We start from the raw sequence: 19,471 nt of genomic DNA on the forward strand, positions 1-19,471 counted from the left end.
TCAGCATGTCAGAGTTTGACTGGCGGCTAATTCTTTCTATCTATTGTATTGATATCACTGTTGCTAAATCTAAGAATATTGGGGAAGATGAAGCGGGAACACTCATTTTAACAATGGCACCAACGGATACTGTCACAGCTAATTTAAGTTCTAGTCCTATACCACTGGGTAGAAGACCCAGATCTCCTCAACGCGGACGCTTTTGGCATAAAAGTTGTCTTCATTTCTGCTCTTGGTTTTATCGGTGCTTTAGCCATATCTGTTGTTAGAGTGAAATCATCTGATGTTCCAGTAACCAGTGCTAGTGGTAGTAGGAGTTCTTGGTCAACTATCATTGGTGATGCAGAAGAAGATTAAGGGAAAAGAGGATCACAATAAAGCTAGTAAGGCAAGGTGCGTAGCGGGAATGACTAGTCCCACACCCACGGGAATCAGGAAGAAAATAGGTTGTTCTATAATCTTCTTTCTTACCACCTATATGAAAGACTATTAAATTCCAAAGGCTTTCGTATTCATAAACTAGACTCATATTGGATAGTTATAATATTTATTGCCCCAGAAAAACTTGCACCTTCTATTGTCCACACCCTTAGCTTTTGGATATAAGTTTGGCATATATTTTCTTTCTGTCGGATGCGGCAAGGCTTGCTTATTTTGATCGTTGGACACATCCTCTAATTGGTCCTAGAGTGTCCATCAGTAATGATCACCGAGGACTCAAGGCTCATCTCCAACTAGAACTTTTTCAAATTCAACCACGACAGTGTCTCGCATTGATTCTTGTGTTGGTCACTTAAAACCTATTGGAAGAGTTGCCGCTGTTGATCCTTCAAATCCTCGATTTTATTGCAGGTTCTTTGCAAAAGCTTTAGAGAGTCGAGTTTCCCTATGATAATCTCCTTGACTCTTTCTCATGTGATTGGGTCTGCAATGGTATTCAAAAGGCCGTAATCGTTTTGAACTTTTCGCAGATTGTAACACCCTAGAAATTCCTTTCCTTTAAAATACCTGTTTGCTCTTTTTAAAACACGAAAAATGAAAATCTAAGATATTACCGCCACCGTGAAAATGGCTAAGGCAATTATCAAAGACACACAGCGGAAGACTATCTTTAAAACTATTTAAAATCAAGTCAACTTAAAAGTCAAACCAAACGTAAGTAAAAGTCAAACAAAGTCAAACCAAGTCAACCTACAACTTGGAACCATTGTAGGCCCTTAAACCAAAATGCTTTAAAATCCTTTTGCGTTAGTCTCACAATCAACGTATAGAAATAATAATTCAGAGCAATAAACACATCATATTCATATGAGAACTAAGCATGATTCACTCTTCACTCATGCCCCATCATGATTAAGCTTCATCACCTGAAAAGCTTCTCTCTACTTGTCCCCACTACTCACCATTAAAAATGGGTCGTCGTAGGGCCAAGGTAAAGACAAGGCCAAACAAACACACGATACACACAATCAGCAAAGCTGAGTACATTAGCGTAATAAGAACACACTAACATGCTTTCATCCTATCAACACACAACTTACCTTGTTGCACCTGTTTACAAGCATACAAACATTCAACACTTAACTAGACCAATAACTAGTCCAATTATTTAGCTTGATTACGCATCGAACGGGTTTCCCCTTAACCTGCCCCAATAAAGGGGTACTAACATGGGAGCTAATCGTGAAAGTATAAAATAAACCACTCATAAGTGGCGGAATTCCTGCACATAATAAAAAAAGAAAATACAGCGTCCTGCACTCCAGTAGAAGTTATGGTTAAATATAAAACCCCATAACTCCCCCCATATGTTCATACTCAAGGTATATACGTTCCAAGAGTTTTGATGCGTAATCTCTTTCACTTTACGTTATTTACAAATTATTAAACTTGGTGATGACTCTCAACACAACACAAACCAAACACTACAATTTATTCAAGCAATCAAACATACCGATTTAATTCTTGAATAATTAGTGACCACATAAATTTAATGTTGAACCCTTTTTAAACTACCTCAGTGTTAAAGACACCTTAAACGCATAATGTGCTACAAATCCTATCCCTCGGTGTTAGAAACACCTTAAACGCATAATGCGCCACAAATCCTATCCCTCGATGTTAGAAACACCTTAAGTGTACTTGGGCACTAAAATATAATTTATTCCTCGTGTACATAGACACTTAAATAGCTCCTTCCTCATGCTTATAGCATCATAAAAATAATATGAACCATAATAAAATTCATTTTTCATATTCTCAACCAAATTAAGCATTTAGTTTAATTAAACATGCTTTCTAAAATGCCAATAATAAAAGTATGGTTCACAATCAACATGCCAATACAATTAATTTCAATCACCAATTCACCATAAATAAATCATACATCACCAATCATTCACCAACATCAATCCAATCAACAAATTCCATCCAACACCTATCATGATACTACTTGGAATTAATTTAACAAAGCCTAGCATGCTTCTATACACTTAAACTTTACCAAGTACGCGAACGTACCTTGAATACGATCTCAAAATAGCCACGTTTACACAAAGTCACTCACTTGGAAATCTCCTACAAACCAAAATTATAAAAGAGTAATAATACCTCTTTAACACAAAAATTCCAGCAATATATGCTCTCTTTACTCACAAAACCTTTAAAATAAGCTGAAATTTTATTTAAAATCCTTACTTTGTTCCCAATTATATGGGTAATTAAAAATTCCTTCAGGAAACTTAATTTAGGCTTATATATAAAATTAAAACATCTTAAATTGCTGTAATTTAATTTTAAAACACCTATTTCAATAATTTAGATCATCCACAATCAAATCCCATTAACACATATTAATTTAGAAACCTAGGGTTTTCTATTTTGGGGCTTTTTAATTCAAAACTAAAATCTGAAAATTTTTAATAAAATACTTATTATTAAACATCATAGAATCACTACAAAACCCAAAAAAAAATAATTAGATTTAGGTAGATTTAATTAAAAAAATACAACATAAATCCTTCGTTAAAAATCAAAAACTGCCCGAAAACCATATTTAGAAGCTGAATTTGGCCACGAGAGGGTGGTGCTTTAGGCAGTGAGTTTTGTTTAGAATGTCGTTTACGCACGAAATTCACTATTTTTTTGTAAAAGTCGGACGAGTTAGAATCTAAACGTGATTAAGAAAATTAAGAACGGAGAATAGGCAACACGCAACCACCTGGGTCGCCACTGCCACGCTGCCTGGTGGCTGCTGCCATTGGCAAAGGTTGGTGGTGGTGGTGACCGGCGTGTGTGGTGGTGGTTAAACAATAAATAATTAAATTAATTAATTAAAGGGAAAGGGGAAAAATTAAGGAAAAATAAAATAAGAGGAGAGAGAGAATTTGCCTTTGGGTGCACTCCACCCTAAGCATATGATGGGTATATATACCCTCTCTCTTAAACTCCTACTTACTTCCCTTAATAATCCCTTTCCTATTCAAACTAGACTTTTGACCCTTTTAAAATAAATTATCTTTTATAAAATAATATGCCCCAATATTTTTAAATCATGAAATCAAATACTTTCAAGATTATTAAATAATAAAACTTACTTTTAATTAAAATCATTCATTTTGTATTGAAGAAAACCCTAAATAATTCATTTCGTATTATTTAAATACTTCATGAAATACTTATTTAAATTTGAAATACATATAAAAATACGGGGTATTACACAAATGCTCCGTTATGAAAGCATTCCGTTCTTGACAAGACCCACGACTTCTTATGCTTTCTAAGAAGGACTCAAAAAAAGCTTGGAATTCTGGAGCATCGGTGTTTTTTTGGAATAGGGGCAAGGTGGGGGGACACTTAAGTCCTCCAACTCTAACTGCAAGGCCGAGAGAGTCTTTTCCGTTGTAGCGGGAGTCCCACTAGTGGAAGCGCCCATCTCCTCATGTAGAGGGAGGTGCGAAGGCCCTGGATCCTCGCCCGCGCAAAAAGAAGTAGCAGTTGGGCCTGCCGCCACCATTAATAATAGAAGAAAATAGGGGCTACCGGTATCGGACGTTTGGCTTCCTGAGCTGGCAGGCCCCTAACGGGGAACGCCCGTACATGAAGGCTTGCTCTCCTCACACTTCAAATTCTTTCTTTTCTTTTTCTTTCTGCGCCAAAATATACATATACATAGAATAGCTATCATAATAAGGATCATATATTATCATAAAAAATTTGTTTGAAGAAAGGATAAATTCAAAAGATAACTAAAAATATATTCTTTTATAAGATTCACCTTACTAAAAGAGGATGAATCGCCAACCAACTATGGAAATTTTTGGGGAGTAGCCCGCTTCTCATTACTCAATAGAGCAATTCCTCGCACATAATTAAGGGAGCCATTGAAAGGTGACTAAAACACCGGAAACGGCGACTACCCGAGCTAATGATAGAGGCAATAACACTTTCCGGCCAAGTCCCATTAATTGATCATAATGATATCGTGGAAATGCTACACGGACCCATATATATAGAAAGAGAAAGAGAATCACCTTGATACTAAACCAGATGAGCCCGGGATCCTCTTGGAAATAGGAAGATCTAGGATAGGCGGCCAACCTCCTGGAGAAAGCGATGTGCATAGAGCAGGGAAGTAAGGATGCAGCTCCGTGGGCCGCTCGTCGGGCCTGATAGGTGGTGGTATCACACCCTTCTCAAAGGAACCGTATGTGACACTCTCGCGTCATACGGCTTTGTCCCAGAATCAGGACCCCCTTTCTTTTTGACCAAGGGGTTCTCGAACCAACCTGTCTTCCTTTGGTAAGCATTTCCTTAAAAATGAAACAAACCTCATTCTCTTGTTCCCTCCCAAAAAAACAACAAATCCCAAAATGAAAACTAAGATTTCTTAGGGGGGGGGGGACAGGATTCGAACCTGTAATCTTCAGGGCATGAGCCTGATGAGTTTTCCAATTACTCTACCCTGCTTCTTCCCCTCGTCCAACTTGCATGCGTGTGTTAAGAATCTAGCTAGCGTTCCTTCTCATGGCCCAGACATCCATCCCCTTCTTTTCTACCTTATCTCTTAATCAATTGATAGAAAGTGGTCCTGCGGGAATGATTATAATACGATGATAGCACCAATGATAGAAGCAGGGGCTAAGAGCTACTCTTTCTAAGGATTTTTCGGGATACTAATCAAACAGATCTTCATTCCGGGAAAGTCACTACTCGACGAGTTAAGCGAGACAAGTCCAATTGAAAGAGCCTAGGAGTCCCCGGAAGATATAGGCAAGACAAGCCAATCTCCTATTCTGCCTTTGCGCGGACGGATCACTCGCGACACACATTCTATATGCTCGATGATTCCAATGCGCTTTAATTTGATTTCTTCGCTTTCGGAGATCGCCTTACTTTCATAACATCTAACACTATATATGTTAATACATGTATTAAATTACAATTTTATAAAATAGGCAAAATTAGCTCGAATAGTACAAACTATTGCTTGGGTGCGCTCAATAGCATGAATTTTAAGTGGAGCAATAAACAACATGAACCTTGGGAGTCAGGTGCAGTAAATGACATAAATGATTTCCGGTGTCGGAAATTCTAACAGATTTTGGATAATTTTTTTTAATAAAATTAACTTTCCCTTCCTTTCACGTGACTAATTTAATCTTTGTAATTGGGATTTTTCCAAAGTTAATCACACCAAGCCCAAAAATTACCCATAAATCAATCAAAATTAATATTCACAACTATAACACTATAAGAAAAATGTCTTTTCGTAGCGATTGTACATTTGCTACAATGCATATATGTTTGTGCAATAGTAGAGGAATTCGTATCATTTTACAATCGACATAATAAATGTTGGGTTTCGTAGCATCCAACGCTTCGCGGAAGGGAAACCCACCCAAGACCCGCTCACTAATTAAAGCAACTAAATATTTAATCACATAATTAACAACATAAAGAGAGAAAGAGAAAAGACATTCTTACCCTCGATGCGTGCTTCGCTCGCAAATCGAGCTCTTACTTCGAAAGCTTGAGTGTCACAATTGTGACCGCCTCCAACGGCTCGTACCCACGAACCCGACCCGAATGGTCCAAGTCCCGAAGGTTAGTCGGGACCCGACCAATAAAAACTGGAGTTTTACGAACTTAGAGGTTTTCTTTCCTAATGGGAGATGCCTCATTTAGTTCCACTCAAGTAAGTTCCCATATGCCCAACACTTGGGTATTTATAAGGGAATGCTACTTGATTTCCCATTCTCCCACCAATGTGGGAGAATTTGCATTTCCATCATAAAAATGACAAGCAATTAATAATCAACAACTGTCACATGGTGAGGAGAGGTTAGGTGAGGACCACCACCATGGAGGGGGACCATTGCCTTGCTCCCCAAGGCATGGCTCTAAGCCTTGGTCCCCACTCTCCTCAAACTGGCTTCAAGCAAAGAGGGTGAGCTGGCTGCCAGCCTTGCTGGCAAGCATGCACTGCCAGCACGCATCAGCCCCCAGCCAGCACATGCGTGCTGCTAGCGAGCCACGCATGCTGCTGTGCTGGGCAAGGCCCCTTCGCTGCTGCTGCTTGCTGCCTGGCGCTACTCCTAGCTCGCTGTGCTTGGTGCTGCCATGCGAAGGCACGCACACAGGCACGCAGCTATGCAAAGGGCATGCACACATACGCATACACGCACGGCTAGCACAATGTGCTGCTGCTGCTTGGTGCTGCCATGCGAAGGCACGCACGCAAGCCAGCACGCATGCTGCTGCCATGTGAGGCACGCACACACATGCAAGCACGCATGGTGCTGCGATGGTGCTGCCATGTGAGGCACACACACACGCAAGCACCTAGTGCTAGCGATGGTGCTGCCATGTGCGTCTAGTGCTAGCAACGGTGCGCCTATCACACATGGTGCGTCTAGGCTTACGCCTAGCCATGCACAGTGCATGCTAGCTCGAGCTAGCCTAGCATCCACATGGCTAGGCCAATGTGATGCTACGGCTACCCTCGAACTTGTTGCTTGTTGATTTTTCCCGTCTCGTCAAATTCCAAATTCGACTCGACTTACGATGATCGATCTCGACGCTCCGAGCTTGATATCCGATGTCTTTGTTCGTAAAACTCCGACGACTCATCAAATCCTTCGAATTGATTCGTCGACTCGGATCGGTTGTTCGATTGGGTTCGACCCGAAGGGTTCAGTTAAGATTAAGTTGTAATATTAATTGTACATTAATATTACTGATCGGAAGCGGCCTCCACCTAGGCATTCCGATCACTTGACCTTACTGAAGAGTTAGCTTTCCGATAATTCTGAACCCTCTATCGGAATAATACACTTGTTGGATGGACACCATTCCTTTCAATAAACCCATATGAAATCGATACAAAAACATAATAATAATTATTCACCTTTTTTCTGCACATTTATAATATTCTGGAAAAGCGTTTCGTTTACAATCACCACTAAAACCCAAAAATCAATACGAAAAGCCTTTTTTACACTAGATTTTAAAATTTTGTTTAACAAAGAAAACATAAAATATGTTATAGCTTATTGGAAAAACATTTAATATAAGAGCTTGAGATTGCATGTTCGAATCTTGTATAGATCATATGTAGGGATTTTTTTTAATTAAGAAAATGAGTTCAAATCGCTACAATAATCACCATGATTGAATGTAGTTTTTGGTATCGATTTATGAGGACAACCCCAGCGAAAGAGAAAAACACTACTAAAGGCTATGGTAACGGCAGATATTGTATCAAATAACCATTCGTTGGGATTTTTTTTTTGTAGCAATTACAATTGATACAAAATTTTTAAATAATCGCAACGAAAGGGTGTTTTTCTTGTAGTGTAAGATAAAACTTTAATCATAGACCGTATTGTTTTAGGGTTTTCTGTGTCCCGGGAGAGTTACAATTCCAAGACTGGATTCTGAGCGCCTGTACTTGCAAAAAAACGGAGACTCCGGTTGGGTGGAGTTCCGCCTCCGACGATCAAGTTAGAACGTGTATGGGCAATGCAAAAAGTGCTGAAAGTAAAGTTTCTTCTCAGATTCCGAGCTCTAGAGTATTCTCTAAGGTGTGAGGTAAATATCTGCAATTAATGATTGGTCTGTTTTTAGTGAATGTATGTGAATCTTCCTCCCAGGTTGGAATATCTCCCATTTATAGGGTCTTGGAATTTGTGTCACTATCCTAGGTTACGGAAACCTAAGATTGATGGACTGTCTTAGGAATTAGGCCTTGAAGGCCGTCATTTTCCCTTGCTGACTTCGAGTGCCACGTGTCAATTGGTGAGTGGCCTTTATTGGGCCTGTCCTTGGTTGACACGTGCCCCATTCTGATTGGGCCACATGGCATGGGTATTTTTTACCCAAATCATTTTCCCCTCACAGGGGTGACGTGGCGTGCCACGTGGCGCCTATGATAGGTGTCACATGCAGACGGGTGAACGGTTTTTTTTATTTATATATTTTTTTTACAGTTCACCTTCTAGGGAAGTTATAGGGGTGCCCCTATTTCCATCCCTTCTATAAGTAAGACTCCCCCCTTCCCCTTTCTCATTTTAGAAATCTGAAAAATTTGAGAGATAGAGAGAGAAAAGATTTTAGAGAGAAGCTCTGATTCCCTCTGCCTTTGTTTTCACAAAATTTTCTGCTTTTCCCGCCTAACACAACCGGTATACCGTCTGTGTGGTTCACAAACAAGATACATCAAAGTCTCCTAGGTATCTTCTAGAACTGCCCTTCTTTTCTTAGCTAGATATAGCCGGATTACCTTCTGGGCACCTTCCAGCCAATTCTCTTGCTTTCAAAGCAGCTAGAGCCAGTCATCCGCCTGTGCACTCAACAAACAGAGCTTTCAAGAATTGTCTGGGTTTATTTCCAGCAAGTTCTCTTGCTTCCTAAGTAGGTACATCCGGTTAATCGTCTGTACCTCTCTCAATCTGCTGATTAATTTCCACCTGCCTGTCATAGTCAGTGGTTTTCTTCACTTTCAAAAACATCTTCGAGGTACCGTCTCTCCTTCGCAACTCTTTCAAGCTTTTTACCGTCTGTATGTATTGTATTGAATAATGGATTCACCCACCACACACACGGCACAATCTAGGACAGTGGTCAGCCGGTCTCCTGGTACGACTGAGTCTAGGACTAGGGGTGCCACCTGGGGGTGTTTGGACCACCCTTGCTCTTCCTCGAATTCGACCATCTCTGTGCATGTGCAGGAAAATATGGCTCGAACAAGCTGACGACTATTGACCCAAAACATAGATTAGATGACTCGGCTGAGGTGCCGACTGACATAGAATATGACTATCCTTCGGGTGCACTTAGCACTCCGAGTGATGATATTTTGGAGGACTCTAATCACGGAGACGACGCAAAGGCCGTCCAACAATCAGTCTTAGAGGAGTCGTCCTCACTGCAGGCGGATGTCCAACTAAGGCGCGCATGTCCACTAGAGATATTGTCACCCTAACAGACACCTATCCTGCCTTTGTAAAAAAATACCCAATAGGGGAAAAGTGGGAAATAATTGGGCCGCTTGCTGAGGCGATAGTCGTCTGGGATGACGACATTGAACATGCCGACAACTATTTCGGCTGCTATGATGCGGCATAAAAGCCGGCCTCTGGTTCCTCCTTCATAACGCGATCAAAACCATCTTAAGGGGCTATAATCTTGGCATATGGCAACTCACACCCAATTCTTGGGTGAATATTATTAGCTATATCGCCGCCTGTGAACTTCAAAACATAACGCCTAGCTGGGAGGCGTTTGCACATATGCATTACCTAATCCGTGCCCAGGCGGCTGGAAGGCGTGGTACACTTTAACCATGCATCCAGAGTATATGATGACACTTGATAAATCGGCTAAGTGGAGCAACTGGAAAAGCAAGTTCTACTTGGTTTCCTCCCCATCCAAACGTCTAAACCGTATGCTCCGTCACTACAATAAAGAGCCGGCTCTCTTGGGGAAAAAGTGTGTCCTTCCGCGTGTCCCTAAGGAGGCTTGGGCATAAATAATGGAGCCGGATTTTTTCAAGAGGACCACCATGCCTCTGGATGACGGTACTGAAATAATTGTACCCAAGAACTGGGTACCCCATGTGGACTGGCTTAAGGATGAATATTTCCTCTTCGCCTGTGGCTTTAGTACCTTTTTTTATAGACGTACGTAGACCCCTTAACCCGCACTTTTGTGCCGCCTCTATTGTTCTGTGTTGTGTTGTATTAAACCAATTTTCCTTTTGCAGAAAAAGGTCTAGAAATGGTCCCGCCTGAGAAGACGCCGGCCAGGTCAGCAGCCTAGAGACAGAAGGATCAATTGGAAAAGAAAAGGGCCCAATTGGTGGCCAGGGATGATGGGGTGAGCTCCGGTTGCATCCTTTAACTTGTAAAAATTTTGTCATTAGACGGCTTTTAACCGGCTGAGACCCTTGTTGTTTGACTTTTAGGGTGGAAACAAGAATGTCCCACGCTCTATCTCCAAGATGCTCAAGCGAAAGGTTGAGGAACCTTCCAAAGCTCCCTCCGGGCAAGGAAAGGCTCGCCTGCCCAGACAACTTCATCAAGGCCGCCTGTACAAGACAGACCAACTTCCACAGGCAAAACCCTGAAGGATCTTGGTCTGAGTACCGAGCATGCTGACAAAGAGTCGGGCGTCGTTGAGACGCCGAAGAGTGGCATGCCACTCAATGCTGCATCCGGTTCTGCAGCGGCTGGGGGTGGGGTGACCCCTCAGTCTGAACCTCAAGGTATGGCTTACAGCTTTGATCCTCTATGGTCGTTTGGGCATATGCGAGTCAAATCCCAAGTTACCCAATCAGGGAATTCTTCTTGCAGCCGGCACAATATTGGTGTTGCTTATGCTGCTGTCTCACCACATCATTCTATTGGTGCACATTCCTCTCCAAGATGGCCTGACCTCCAGCAATATTCCAGACGGATGCTGAGGTGCCTCACCTGGTCTGAAAAGGACTCGATCCCGGGAGTGCATCAGGTCAATATGGACTGCATCAACGCCTTGCTTGCTGAGGTAACTTGCCGGCTGTGTTAACTGAGCTAAACTAACTCTTTACTGGCTGAGGTATCTTAGGTAAATTAACATTTTGTCAGCTGAGTTTTGCAGGTAATGCTGAGAGTAGATGGGCTCAAAAATCCATTTAAAAAAAAAGCAAGAGGAGGTACGAGACACCAATAAACGGGCGGCTGATACCCTTGATGTTACTCAATACAAATGTACTATGAATGAAATAAGGTCTAAAGCCAAATAGATGAAACAAGAGGAGCTGTTTAAGGAGCTCACTACTGCTTTTGAGACGGCCAATAACAAGGTGTCAGACCTTGAGCTTGAGCTTCAGCTTAAAAACCTTCAGTCAAATCTCAAAGGCACTAGAGGATGCTGACAAAGAAAATAACCAGCTTAAGGCAGACGTCTCTCGATTAAAGGATGAGTTGACCTAGGTGCAGATTGACCACAAGGCTGAGCTGGCTGCTGAGCAAGAACGACTGGTGGATGAGATTGAGCGAGATTGTGAAGCTTAGATGAAAATGGCATGGAATCTCATCCACACGGACTACGACTAGGAGTTCTTCAACTTAAGATACAAGTATGCCTCTAAGGTATACGACGCCTAGTCCCTTAGTCTTGAGGCGTCGACTCCCTTTGAAGAATGGGCTAGCATCGAGCCGTCTGATGAAGAGCATGAGGCTGAGGGGCTCAATGAGCCAAAAGAGCAAGTTTCGGTTGACATTGACCAAACTCAACCAAGGCAACCTGAAGACGAGCTCCCGTCCGGCCAAGACCAGCCGGTGCCTCCACCTCAACAAACTTAAGCTTCTCTGCCTTTGTTTCTGGCCTACGTGCTGAGTATTTCAATGTATTTCAACAACAATCTTCTTATTTCTCTGGATGTAGATCTGGTATAATAGTCTTCTTCTCTCGGTTTTTTATGCCGGGAGCTTTTAATGAAATAGCCGACTGGGTCGGCTTTTAACACAAAAATTTAATTTTGCTATATGTATATGCTTGCAATTTTAGCAAACTCGTTGATGGCACACAACACTTAACGAACCGGCTGCCTTTTGCCCCTGGACGGGTGTGTGGTTGGTGTTAAAGTAGATTGATTGACCGCGGGAGCCTTGATACTTTAGAGATTATGAAGGGTTCCTTGGTCAAGCAATCACTACCGTGATCACCAAGTACACAACCGTTCATCATGCAGACGGATTTTTATTGAACATCTAGACATTTCTCTTTTGCCGTTTAGGATTGTTCACAATCACGCGTCCTTTTTCCTTATTAGGAGGACCTTCTGAGCCGCAGTACTCTAAGTGAAAATGACGGCCGGTTACCGACTGGTGTCAAATGATACTTAGCTGCTAAGTTTTTGGACTTAGCTTTTGTCTATTTGGGTTTTGCCGCCTGTATTGCCTCTAAACAATAATAGGCGTTTATCGGTATACCGCATTAGAGCTATATCCAACCCAAATAGTAACTAGATACCGGTTTCCATTTAGGTTTCATGAAATCTAATCAAACGGCTGTGAGCGTGTCTTAATCCAAACAATCAGTAGGGCCGTTTGTTTTTAAGTTTATAGAGCAATGTGCCACCCGAATGGGAGATTCTCTCTACGACGAATTCACCCGGATAGGCGTCACCGGTTTCCTACTCATGTTGGAGCAGACAGGTTTTTAATATCATCTAGCCATTGGCCTCATCAAGGTGTTCCATAAGGAATAACACATAGCTGCTAAGTTTTTTTACTTAGCTTATACCTACTCATGTTGGAGCAGTCATAAAATTTTAACAAGTCCGTCTATACATTGCAAAAACAGTATTTTATATAGAAAGCAACAAAAATGATTGAAAATAAAGAACAACTTTTCATTGATAAACTTTATTTACAAAATTTTTAAAGTCTTAGAAGTAGTACTTTTTTAAGTTGTCTACATTCCAAGTTCTGGCTAGCTGCCTTTCGTCTAGAGTTTCTAGGCGGTAGGTGCCGCCTCTTACTTCTTCATAGATCCGGTAGGGACCTTTCCAATTTGGAGTCAACTTTCCTTGCTCATTTTCCCTACCGATTGCCTCCATTTTCCGTAACACAAAGTCCCCCACTTTTAAGGGTTGTTTGTGTACTCTTTTATTGTAGGCTCTTGTCATTCTCAGACAGTAAATCTCATGATGCAAGGCAGCATTTCCCCTGTTCTCCGGGAGTGAGTCCAATGCTAGCCGCATGGCCTCCCAGTTAGCCTCTTCGTCATAAAGTATGACTCGAAGAGTTGGCTCGTAGTGCTTAATAGGCAAGACGACTTCTGCACCGTATGTCATGAGAAACGGGGTTTCAATGGTTTCCCCTTTTTCAATTATTCTGATGGCCCATAGGACACGAGGTAACTTATCTGCCCATAGACCGCCAGCCCTTAATTTTCTTCTTAATGTCGTCTGAGATGAGCTTGTTTAAGGCCTCAACTTGGCCATTTTCTTGGGGACGGCCGACTAATGCGAAGCAATATGATATCCCTTGATCTCTCAACCAATTCTTGAGGGTAGGCGTCTCAAACTAAGGGCCATTGTCAAAGACCATAGACATAGGTACCCCAAACCGGGTGATAATATTCCTCCAAATGAAGAAGATGACATCCTTTGTCTTTATGCCCTTGACCACCTCTGCTTCTACCCATTTGGTGAAGTAGTCAACATCAACTAGAACATATCGCCGTTCGCCTGTAGCAGGCGTATATGGACCCAGAATGTCCATGCCCCATTTGGCGAATGGTACTAGGCTGTAAATAGCCGTCAAATCAGTAGTCGGACGGTGTATGAGTTTACCAAATCTTTGACACTTATCACATTTCTTCACCATTTCCATGGCGTCTACCTCAAGAGTGGGCCAAAAGTAGTCTTGTCGCCTGGCCCTTTTTGCAAGGGACCTGCCGCCTATGTGTGATGCAAAAAAACCCGAGTGCAGATCCTCTAGTACCTCTTTCCCCCTTTCAAGGGTGACACATTTCAATAACGGCTGCAGATAACCCTTCTTGAAAAGTTCTCCATTATGACTCTCAAAGTTGGTAGCACGTTTTTTCATTGCAACCGCTTCTAGGTATGCATCCGGTAGAGTGTCGTCTGCTAGATAAGCCTAGATGCCATCCGTCCAGGTTGAGCTTCGGTCCAGAATTCCAATGGGATCCTGTTCAATACTTATTTTTTCCATAACTTCCCAAAAGACTGACCTAGGCGTATCACGGGAGGCGGATGATGCCAACTTAGAAAGAGCATCCGCCTGGTTGTTTTCTGACCTGGTCACTTGACTTAGATGAAATTCATCTAGTGTCCTAGCCTCTTCTTTGACCGCCTACAAGTATTTGATCATAGCCAGATGGGTGGCCTCATAGTCACCATGGTATTGGTTAACGATCAATTGTGAATTAGAGCAGGCGTTAACTTTTCTTGCCCCTGCCGCCTTACACATGCGAATACCAGCTAGCAGGGCTTCATATTCTGCCTCGTTATTTGAGAGTGAACCGTAGTGCATATTCGTACTTCTCCCCTTCAGGGGACTGACATATAACGCCTGCACCACAGTCGTTCATTGTAGAGCTCTCGTTTACATACACTTTCCAGACTAGTTAAGACTTATCATTTCGACAATGAAGTCGGCAAACGCCTGACCCTTCATTGCCTTCCTTGGTTCGAAAGAGATTTCAAGACTTTGCATTTCAATAGCCCATTTGAGTATCCTGCCGAATGACTCCATAGTTGTCATTGGCCGCTTGAGGGGTTAATCTGTGTCGATCACAACCGGATGTGCCAAGAAGTAAGGCTTCAACTTCTTGACTGCCATAAAAAGTGCAAGGCCAAAATTTTTAACCATGGGGTACCGGAGTTCAGCATTTTGAAGAACATGGCTAATGAAACAGACCGGGAGTTGAATACCGTCTCTCTCAGCAAGAAGAACAGCACTGAGGGCATGGTCTGAGACGGCTAAGTACATGTAAAGCACCTCCTGCGGCAAAGGGCTGACAAGCCTTGGCAATGAGTGCAAGTGTTTTTTCAACTTCTGAAAGGCCGCCTCAGCATCCTCCCCCCATTCAAATCTAGTCTTCTTTTTGATTGCTTGAAAGAAATAGAGGCACTTGTCACCTGACCAGCTGAGGAATCTCCTTAATGCCGCCAGACAGCCTGTTAGCTTCTGAACTTCTTTGATAGTGCGGGGTGACTTCATGTCAATAAGCGCCTGTATCTTCTCTGGGTTGGCCTCTATCCCCCTTTGATCAATCAAAAATCCGAGAAACTTCCCAGACTCAACACCAAAGACACACTTCTTGGGATTAAGCATGACCTTGTGCCGCTTGAGGGTGGTGAAGGTTTCTCAAAGGTCAGCAAGGTGATCCGTCTGTAGCTTGGATTTGACTATCATGTCATCAATGTACGCCTTTACATTCCTCCCAATTTGATTAATGAAGATTGTATTAATCATTCGTTGGTAGGTAATAGGCGCATTTTTCAACCCAAATGGCATCACAGTATAACAAAATAACCCTTAATCAGTGACGAATGCCGTCTTCTTTTGATCTTTTTTTCACAAGGGTATCTGATGGAAGCCTGAGTAGGCGTCCATAAAGCTCATCAAGGCATGACCAGCTATAGAGTCGACCAGACTGTCGATCTTTGGAAGGGGATATCTATCCTTCAAAAATGCCTTGTTCAGATCTATGTAGTCAACAAACATCCGCCAGGTGCCATTCGACTTTTTTACAAGAACAACATTTGCAACCAAATCCAGGAAGTAACATGGCCAAATGAGCCCAACATCCAACAACTTCTTTACTTCGGTGGCTGCCGCCTGACTTCTTTCCTCACCGTGGTTCCTTTTCTTTTGCCTAACCAGCTTCTTCTTCGGATCCACGGCAAGTTTATGAACAACAAGATCGGGGCTGACGCCTGGCATCTCTTCTACTTCAAAGGCAAAGATGTCTTTGAATTCTTTCAGTGGGTTGTACAAGTCTGCACCCAACTTCGCCGAAACCAACCGTCTTGACCTTAACAGTTCGATCCGGACGTGTGTCGTCCAGAACGATATCAATGTGTTCACCAGCCAGCTGGGGACGAAGTTTGTCTGACCGTTCCCCAGTTAGTGATTGCTATTGCTTATCTTTTTTTACGGCCACCAACTGGTCAGCCTTTCTCTTTTTACCAGCTGCTATTGGAGCAGGCGCGGCTTCCTTGACCTCATCAAGGTTTATAGACTCTTCACCTTGGCCGGATACGGCCACAGTAGGCTTGACGTCTAAGAGGTAACACTCTCTTGTCGTCTTCTGATCCCCGTTCAAGGAACCTACAAACCCGTCATCCTTTTCAAATTTCAGGAGCATAAAGGATGGAATGATGACGGCCTTGGATTCATTGAGTGTTGGACGACCCAATATTAGATTATAGGCAGTCAACTCCTTAACTACCAAGAACTGAACTACCATGTAGCGTCCTTCTCCTTTCTCCCCTAACCGGATGGGTAGGTCAATCCTCCCTACTAGATGCACTACTCCACCCCCAAAACCTACTAAGGGGTGAGATACTTTGTGCATACTGCTGGGCTTGTACTTGAGCTTTGCCAAACACTTATGGCTGATCAGGTCAGACGAGCTCCCGGTGTCAATAAGGATCCGACCTACCTTCTGGTTGGCCACTTTGCATTCAATGACTATGGGGTCATCATGTGGCCCCTTGCCCCTGTCCTTCTCATTGATGATGACCTTAGGAAAGGTGTCTTTTGACGCGTGGCCCTCATCAACTGAGTTGACATCCAACCGCCTGATATAGTCTTTAGTGCCCCGGATGGTTGGACCCCCTTCGGCAAAGCCGCCTGCTATTGTATAAATTGGCTCTTCATCAGTGTCCGAACTATTAGCAGGTTGGGCCGCCTTTTTGGATGGTTGTCCATTGTTTGTCCTTAGGGTCACCTTGGACTTCAAAATGTAGGGCTTCAGCACCCCTTTATCAGCCAGACGGTCCAAAAACCGTTTGAGGCTAAAATAGTCGTTGGTGTCATGGCCTATGTCCTCATGGAAATGACAGTATTTGTTCTTGTTCCGATTTTTGACGGAACCTTTCATTGCAGCCAGTTTCTCAATAGTCACCCGGTCTTTGATCTCTATGAGGATGGAGTAGCAGTCCTTGTTAAACTCATACTTGGGAACGTACGGTTTAAACTTTTTTTCTTTCTTCTTTTTCTGGGATAGCTGTTCAGAGTCATCTGTCACCCAGACTTCTTTTCTCTTCTTGCTCTCTTATTTTTTAGCCGGCTAAGCAGGCCGACTCTCTTTTTTGTCGGACTTCTTAGGGTTCGACTGCTTACTGATTGCGTAAAGTTCAGTCGTCTGTATAGAGGCTTCCGCCTCCATCAGAGCTTCTTGAAGGGTAGCAACCCTATTTCTGACGAGGTCGAACTTAAAGGTCGATCGCCCTTCAGACCTTTAAAGAAGTCTGTGTAAGACACTTCGTCAGATAGTCCTTCTCTATCTCCCTGTTGTATGGCACCCAAGTCAAGACTTGTTTTCTTAGCAGCGATGTTCATAGAGAAGTTAGAAGCAAACAAGTACACAAGCATCTTTAAGCTATTGATGCAGCCGGCTGGCAGGTTGCCAAACCATCGTTGGGCAATTCCCTTCAATGTAGCCGGGAAGCATCAGCACCAAGTGGCATCATCCAAACCCTGTAAGTACATGAGGTTGGTGTAGGCCATTAAGTGATCTTCAAGGTTGGTGGTACCATCATAAGTACCCACCAACACATTCTTAACCTTGGCCAGCTGTGCCGCCTCGGTTATCTCCTTGGTGAACGCAGAAGGGTTGTTCCCCAGGTTTGAGCAGACAAAGCTGCCAGTCCAAAGGTTGGACATTTTGTGCCGCTTGACCCCCAAAGAGACCCGGCTGCATATATGGTTGCCCATACGGCATGTATGGCTGCTGAGGCGCATACGGAGCCGAATGGATTATCTAAGGGCCAGTGTGAACGGACAAGCTGCCTGAATGACTCTGTTGGTTTGATTGCAAATACCTCATTGAGGTATTCAGAAAGCTGTCTGGGTAAGTCAACGTTGAAGCCGACTCAGACAGTTGTTGACATTTCTTCTGTTGGATCAACATCCGAGCATCAGAATAAGTCTTCTTTGATCCATCTGGCTGAACATGCTGGATGACCTTCCTCTTCATTGTTTTAGGGAATCGAATCTTGGACAGATCAATCAAGGGCTAGTTCCCCTCCTTTGGTTTAGGATGCGGAGTAGGCACACGGTCCTTGACCGGTTTTTTCTTCTTTGAGGGAGAAGGTTTCTTAGCCGACTGACCCCTGTTGGAGCCAGTCGTTTTCTTGTTGATCAAGTCCTTGATTTCCCCTTTGAAACTTGGCATGAATTTCATGAGTTCGTCTCTAGTAACTGAGGCTACGCCTTCTGCCGCCTAGGGTTGTCCAGACGGCTGTCCGATTGTCTTACTTGGACCCACCTGCTCTTTGCCCTGTTCCCTTGTTTCCATGGGACGGGTGCGCCTGGTTCTGAGTGACCCGTCTAGGGCCACATAGGTTTCGACATCGAAGTCGTCACCACTGTCTTAGTATGTATAGACCTCAACTTCAACTGAAGGTTGTTTCTCATGAGCAGGCGGTACAAACTCATGTGAAGCCATCTTAGAAGTACTCTCCCTACAGACGGCGCCAAATGTTTTGGGGTTTTCTATGTCCCTTGGGAGAGTTACAATTCCAAGACTGGATTCCGGGCGCCTATAACTGGAAAACAACGGAGACTCAAGTTGGGTGGAGTTCCGCCTCCGACGATCAAGTTAGAACGTGTTCAGACGATGCAAAAGGTGCGGAAAGTAAAGTATCTTCTCGGATTTCGAGATCGAGAGTATCTCCCTCCCAAGTGGGAATATCTCCCTATTTATAGGGTCTTGGAATTTGTGCCACTATCCTAGGTTACAGAAACCTAAGATTGATGGGTTGTCTCAAGAATTGGGCCTTGAAGGCCGTCATTTTCCCTTGCTAACTTTGAGTGCCACGTGTCAACTGGTGAGTGGCCTTTATTGGGCTTTTCCTTGGATGACACGTGTCCCAATCTGATTGGGCCATGTGGCATGGGTATTCTTACCCAAATCATGTATTATGTTGATGACTTAGTAAATTAAATTACTTAATCTTTTATAAATATTTTTTTAAAATTTGTCAAAACAATTCTTTGTGAGATTTAACTCATTCATGAACGCAAAGGTTTAAAGTTTTGTTAATTTTATATAAAACAATTACGCTTTCATCCCTATTGCAAATAATATTCAATAATATAGCTTAGCTTAATTACATAGCCAAGAAAACCCAGTTATTAGCTAAGTAGCATATTTGAACCTTACAATTAGCCATATAATGATACAAAAGACCATTGTTAGGCAATAAAAAAAGAGTAGCATAAAT

The sequence above is a fragment of the Chenopodium quinoa genome, unplaced genomic scaffold (genome assembly GCF_001683475.1).
Source record: "Chenopodium quinoa cultivar QQ74 unplaced genomic scaffold, ASM168347v1, whole genome shotgun sequence".
Lineage (NCBI taxonomy): Eukaryota > Viridiplantae > Streptophyta > Magnoliopsida > Caryophyllales > Amaranthaceae > Chenopodium > Chenopodium quinoa.